General features: G+C 45.7%; 1 long non-coding RNA gene across 5 annotated transcripts; it reads right to left on the minus strand.

Annotated features, from left to right (window-relative positions):
* Positions 1 to 1836: 1836 nt before the first annotated feature.
* Positions 1837 to 6112, minus strand: LOC122376303. 5 transcript variants are annotated; one of them, XR_006255589.1, is made up of 3 exons: positions 5399 to 6112; positions 3437 to 3521; positions 1837 to 3072 (listed from the first exon to the last, which is right to left on the minus strand). It is a non-coding gene; the product is annotated as an uncharacterized LOC122376303 (long non-coding RNA). The 5 variants fall into 5 exon arrangements; XR_006255588.1 differs by having other exon boundaries at positions 6072 to 6089; XR_006255590.1 differs by having other exon boundaries at positions 5876 to 5899.
* Between the last annotated feature and the right edge of the window lie 988 nt (positions 6113 to 7100).

Consider the following 7100-nt stretch of genomic DNA (forward strand, 5'->3'; position numbering starts at 1 on the left):
GGTGGCATATGTCGATACCACATAAGACACCAAAATGCAAATTACTCTGCAAGGAAGTATCCATAGCTCCATAGCAACCACCTAGCAACGTGAATCAAAGCTGTAAACAACTCGCGTTTGTCTCAGATGCGCATTTTTCGGAGCATATAACCAGAATCTGTTATCCTCGGCGTCATAATGAATGTTGCAAAACAGCGACCATTTGACTATCAATAAGGACGATTTTTGCGAAATTCATGTTTCTTGCCTAACTACCTTTCGAAAAAGTTAACAGACGCTAAACAAGTTAGTCGAGCCGACGAAGATGGTCGAGCGTGGCAGGGCAGCGTCAAACTCACCGTGTCTGTTCTTCCCGAGTCTTCAAAGTCTTCTAGCGAAACCAAGCACAGAAAACTCACAAGTTTCAATGAAATTAGACAGCAACAATGTCTAACGAAACTTTAAAATAATATCTTCTAACTTCTCTCACAAATGACACCTCAATCAACAGCCGGATCCGTCAAGGGTCCCGATCAAGTCCCGACAAGATTCCTATAGATTCCTAAGGATAAGCCGGTTGGGCCAGGCAGTCACGTGACAGTTTCTGCTTGGTGTTTGAGTTGTGCCATCGTGGCTTATTGATATCTTTAAACAATTTTTAGACAAAATGTAGCTGAATATGTTAACATATATTTAAAAAAAAATAATTAATATTATTTGCAACATTATTTAATAAACAGAAATAAGCAAAAAACAAAAGTTTTGGCCTAAGCGTAAAACACTTATTTATGTAATACTCTTGACATTGCTTTGCATTGAAGATTCAGGCTAGAAAATTTTTCATACCCATTATAGGTATAATACAATTTATACAATACTTATTTCTATGCTAAGATTGCTCTAGCGTATCCGGCAAATAAAATGGGCATAGGTATAAATACGCATAAAAAATAAGTTAACATAGACTTGGGTGTAACCACGGATCACATACTGCCTGGGCCTATAAGGTGTCGCATAAGGTGATCCGTGGTATAACTAATGGTCAGAAGAGGGCAAGCAGCGCGCTTGGGATGAGGCGTTCTCTAAGACGTCTCAGCAGCGTCTGCTGGATGGCGCAAACCAGGTGGTCCGGGTGCGTCTTCTTGCTGCCGCAGAGCCCCACACCGCCGCCTGGGTGCAAGCCCTCCCAGTCACCAGTCTGGGACTCCACCTGGAGGACGAAACCGTCCGGGTAGCAGTGGCGCTGCGACTCGGGGCACCGGTATGTGAACCGCACAACTGCCAGCTCTGCCGTCGTCCTGCTGATCGACTGGGCTACCACGGTCTCTCCTGTGCCAAGAGTGCTGGCCGCCACGCACGTCACGCCAACCTTAATGACGTGCTGCGGCGGGCACTCAGCAGCACAGGGCTCGAGTGTTTTAGAGCCCACCGGCCTTGACAGAGGTGACGGCCGACGTCCCGATGGGATAACGCTCTCCCCTTTCAGCCGAGGAATGAGCCTGATATGGGACGCCACCTGCTGCGACACCTTCTCTGCAACTGCTGTCATCAGCTCTGCCTTGAGTCCTGGTAGCGCCGCTAGATGTGTGAAGAAATAGACATCTGACAATTGGCTGACTTCCCTGCCTCCCGGCCGCTACTCAGGTCCACCACTCACCGTTGTCAGTCAGTGCACGGTTTTTCTAGCAAGCTCCAGCCTAGTATTGATCTTATTCAGTATTTACGGTACGAAGATTTGATAACGGAATGTGACGTTTCCACATCATGCTTGATGGTTGAAGTTTGCAACGTTAACAGCTACCAAGTCAAGTCGCAGCCCCAGTCATCTGGCACGTCTCTGTCATCGAATAAAGCCAATGAACAAGAAAGTTATTATTTTCCAGCATAAATGAAAATATATAACACTGCTACAGGCGGTACGCGGATGTCATGCACTACACACGATTCAATCGAATAAAAACTGGATTAACCATAAATCAGCACTGGATTAACCATAAATAATAACAGTACAGCACCAAACACTTGAGATACACATTATAGTACTTTAGAATTTAGATGCACAGAGGAGTAATGAGACTAAAAGTTTATGCACGCCCTATCTTAAAAAATATTGAACGAGATATTTCCACAGTGCATACGCGGATGTCATGCACTACACACGATTCAATCGAATAAAAACTGGATTAACCATAAATCAGCACTGGATTAACCATAAATAATAACAGTACAGCACCAAACACTTGAGATACACATTATAGTACTTTAGAATTTAGATGCACAGAGGAGTAATGAGACTAAAAGTTTATGCACGCCCTATCTTAAAAAATATTGAACGAGATATTTCCACAGTGCAAAAACAAAACCGAAATCCGACAAAAACCGATTCCAGGTTCAATGTCCACAGATTTAAAAACAAAACTTTCAAGTGCCCCCATGGTAAAAAAAAAATGACCAAAGACGGAATTGTAACAAAGAATAAATAAAGATATGTGCGGCAAACGAAGAGCGGCACTGGACGAGCGTCTGCCCAAAGTAGGCGCCCAGAGTTAGTCCTTAGCCCAGCGGGCAGCAGCAAATGAATTACAGCCAAAGGAAGAATATGCATTAGTCTATTAAGGCTCATCGCACCATGACGAGGCACAGCTCGGATAACGCGATTCGCCTGCGTCCTCCAGGCGAGAAGCACCTCGAGTAGGCTGCCGTGTCTTGACCAACTGCCGCATCCGTCGTCCGCGCCGCAGGCCTCCCAGCGGCCATGTTCCAACGGAGCCGTGAGCTTCACCGTCTCCCGCTCCGCCTCTACAAGGTGGATGGAGGCCTGGCCGGACGGGTGGCACAAGGACATCTGGAGCTCCTGCTGCCGGGCCCGGTGGAAGGAGTAGAACGCCGCTCCGCGGTCGACATCCACCAGCTCCGAGCCGGCCACCAGTCCAGCTCGGAGTAGTGCCTCCATCGCATCGGCCGTCGACCGGCGTGGGGCCCGGATGTGACTAGTGCAGCTCCGTGGGGTGCCCTGCCGCGCTCTGCCGAGTGTGCAGAGAGCAGGTAGACTGGTGGCGGTGAAGAAAACAAGCTGTTATCTTCTTTCGGGATCTGTAAAGAAGCATTCCACTAAAAACTACATCCAAAACGTTTTCCATATTTTTTTACAGAACACAATGCAGTAGCCAAAATAGATATGAAGTATGTGAAGACAACAGTCTACTGCCATTAGATAACTGATCCTGATGGCCAAATACTTTAGATACTAGTATATCATAAGGTGGTTCAAAGGCACACTTTGGAGCTCCAGTAAAAAATCACTGTTTTTCATACTTCATACTGTAAGGGGAAAGGGTGGGGTGGGGATGCAGCCAAGAGTGCATCATATAGGGTTGTAGTCTCCCCGCCGTATACGGAGGGGAGACCCATACCAGAACGTAGATTGTGAAACAATGTAAGTGTCTGCCAATATTACCTTTTCCAGAAGAGTTGAAAAACAGCATTGGGTCAGCTCTTGTGAGAAGCACCATGCAGTGTTGGCTGCACTTCAATCTCGTCTCCTGCAAAAAAAAAACTATCACTGTATGATTGACAGTTTGATTGCATTTCCTTCAAGCTGCAACATCTCCATTTTAGACATTTTCAGTTCCCACTTGCGCACGGCACCCTACTAACCGGTCTCTAGCGATGTGCCAAATCTGAGCACAATCGGCCCGGCCGTTCTCGAGATCTGGAAGCGTCACCCTGCACGTGTGCACGTGCAGTTGCACCCCAACCGTGACACATTTAAACACATTGCCCGGTAGGTGCCTACATCCTTGTTATAATGTAGTTATTGTCATTACAATCAAGTTGTACCGTGTTATTGTCATTACAACAAAAGTGACACCTCTCTGTTTTACACGTGTCACGTGCAGTGGGGGTTACCCGCATGCATTGTCCATAGTAAAATACTTCTAAGAAGGGCATACACTACCCCACACAAAAAACTGCAAGTGTAACGGTCCAGTGGCTGCGGAGATATAAGTCGTACAAAAACGTCCCTACAGCGGCCGGCCGCTAATATTTAGCATTAAATTCGTGTCTCATCCTTCTATGGGAGGTATCCCCGTCACCTGTTCGTATACTGTCTGAGCCAAGGCCATATATGGGTGTGAGCTCAAATCTCGGTAATGTCGTGCTTTTATACTAAATTTCTCGAAAACGGCACGGTGACTGGCCATGTTATGTCCGGCCGCCACCCAGCCGCCCGCCGCGCCTGGCCGGGCTGCTGCTTCGCCGGCCGGGTGGCGCGGGCGGCCCTCCTGGCTCCCGCCCGTCTGGGATGCGCTCCCCATCCGCAGGGCGTCGGCGGCGCCCAAGAGGCACAAGAATAACGGCGGTGTTGCGGGCGGCTTGTGGGGTTACGGTGCCGCGCTCTTTCCCCGGCCCCATCGCCGTCCGTCCCCCCTCCCCGGTGCCGTTTTCTTCCAGGGGAGGCGCCCCGGCCGCCGTGCTGGGGCGTAACGCAGTCCGTGCTTTTAGCACAGCAAAATATCCACCCAGGCTAGATTAAAGTCACGACAACCTAGGATTAAGAGTGGCTACAGACTTCAGACTTTATGCAGACTTAACATTGAGGTATTATATGTGCAACTAACTGACACACATGGTGTTTGTTCTAACCTTCTCAACAGAAAGTGGACGTGTCAGGCCAGCACCCCTTGGTGACCATTATACTCAAGGGGTGTAGGAACTGATTCCCCAGGGGTGAAGCGATAGAAGCAAAAACATGAGTCACTAGTTCCCTCCTGTGTCTTCCCTCCAGCAGGAAAAAATATATGCGTGATGCCCAATGTGACTAATAACTGCATATCATAAAGCTGGAAATATTGTACAAAGTTGTGACAACACAAGCAAACTATGCATGTCACTGCTCTTGTTATTGCTATATGAGACCCCACAAGACACAAAAATATGTCGCTGCAATGTGAGCTATTCTTTTATTACAAATAAAATCTTCCCATGAAATTCATTATTGTCACTGCAGAGCTCATTCAGTCAATCATTCATCAGTCAGTCATTCAGTCAGATCATCAATCATTCAGTCAGATCATCAATCATCAATCATTCAGTCAGAGACTGTGCAGAGACTTCATCATTCAAACAATCAGAGAATCAATGTGCAGAGACTAACACTTTACAATCTAGTGACTTATCACAAACATCTTTTATGCTACAAGCTTATGCTTACTCAACACTTTTTCATGACTCAAATATGGTGGTGTTCATTTAAAGTGAAAACACTCATCCAGCACTAAGCAGATTATTTCTAAGCTCGTTTAAGTCCCAATTTCTGCTATATTTCGCTTGGAGTCACTTCATAGTTTGAACTCAAGGTGCCTTGTGGATTAACCTCAGGTATGTAGGTAAATCCACAAGGATTTATGGGCTTTACCTCAGTTATGTAGCTGCTCCCTCAATTTAAGTTTCTCATTAAATTTCATTGAGGCGTTGCAAGATGGGCTGTAGCCGAATCCTCTTCTCTGTTTAGCTGATGCTCATAATACCTGAACATTTCTAATTCCAATTTTTATAGCTTTAACAATTGGTAAAGGCCCATGTACCTAGACAACAATGACTTTACAGAGGAAACCCCTGGCTGTGTTTCATGGGCGCGCTGCCAGCCGCTGCCAGCCCATTCCGCGTGAGCTAGCGTCAACCTCCGGTAGTGTTGGAGGTATAGGCTTGTTGATGTCTCTATGGAAGCCAAAAGTGGCTGGCAGAGTGCCGTGATACACCACCCTTATTTTTGCACAATAATGCTGTGATAACTGTTCCTGCAAAAAATATAAGGTGAAGTGAAGTAAAATCAGGTCAAACATTAATATATACCCAAATATAGCAGTGTATGGAGTACCTATATTCACATTACCAATAATATGATGCACAACAGGCCATAGAAAACCAGTGAATGTTGAATTGTACCCCAATTTCAATATCAATATGGCACTTGGCAATAACAGTAAAACACACCGTTTTTTATGTTAAATCAACAGAGAAAACTCCTGAACATAAAAAAATGATCAGAATGTATAATAAGGATAAAAGTATAAATAAAAATCGACGACATCAGCGCCTATCATCGCCCTTGCACATTCACCACTCCCCATTCCACGCACAGATTGTTTACCCCTTGGTTTACCCCGTGTTCGCAGTCTCCCTGACGACGGAGATTCTATACGCCCACCGACCAATCACGTTCAAGATCAGCGGGGCTTGGCCGCAGTTCTCGAACGCCATTGGCCAGATTAAGCAGGACCTTCGTCGTCAGTAAACTGTGAACACGGTGTTACATATTTCGCTATGGTAACAAAAGCGCCAGAATTGACTACCAGAATTGGATCCGAAGGTCAAATGGGTCACGTGACTGACAAGTTCAGATGGACAACACATGGAAAACGGCACAACGTGCAATAACGTTCTTTATATCATTGGAAAGAGCATCAAAAGTTGTATAACCTATCAACTTTTCACTTAAATATATCAATAACGTAAAAAGTTATAAAGCAGCAAAGACGCTCCCATTGACTTTGCATGTTAAAAAAATTCTTCTTTAAACGAGCTCAAAAAGAACAAACGAATTCTGACAGTTAAACGAAGCATAACAACATATTCTATGGTCTTTTCTCAACAAGTCCTGAAAGTTTAAACAAAATCGTATCATATAATTTTGTACAATGTGCGAATGAAAATGCCTCTGCAAAAACGCCCATTGACTTAACATGGGGAGCGAAAAAAGTTCAACTTCAAACTCGTGCAACTCAAGTTAACGAATTCTGACGGGTATACGGCGCACACTGGCGTGTACCAGAACGTGTTTGCCATAAAATGCTGGGAAGAAAACCACCTCCTTCTTGGCTCGTTTTCCCGCCATTGGCGATCGCGCAAAAAGTGTCCAAAACCCCGTTGACTTAACATGGGGAACATGCAATTGCACGTGGCACGCGCAATGATTTTTGTTGCGAGTAGCGACCGGTACCATCAGGTAGATCACCTGCAAAAGTCTATACCCTGAAATTTTTACGATCCTAAACGCAAAACTCTAGGCCCCAATCAAGATGTCTCGATTCGCTGCCAGACTTGCAAAACATAGCCCG

The sequence above is a fragment of the Amphibalanus amphitrite genome, unplaced genomic scaffold (assembly GCF_019059575.1).
Source record: "Amphibalanus amphitrite isolate SeventyFive unplaced genomic scaffold, NRLGWU_Aamphi_draft 002092F_arrow, whole genome shotgun sequence".
Classification (NCBI taxonomy): domain Eukaryota; kingdom Metazoa; phylum Arthropoda; class Thecostraca; order Balanomorpha; family Balanidae; genus Amphibalanus; species Amphibalanus amphitrite.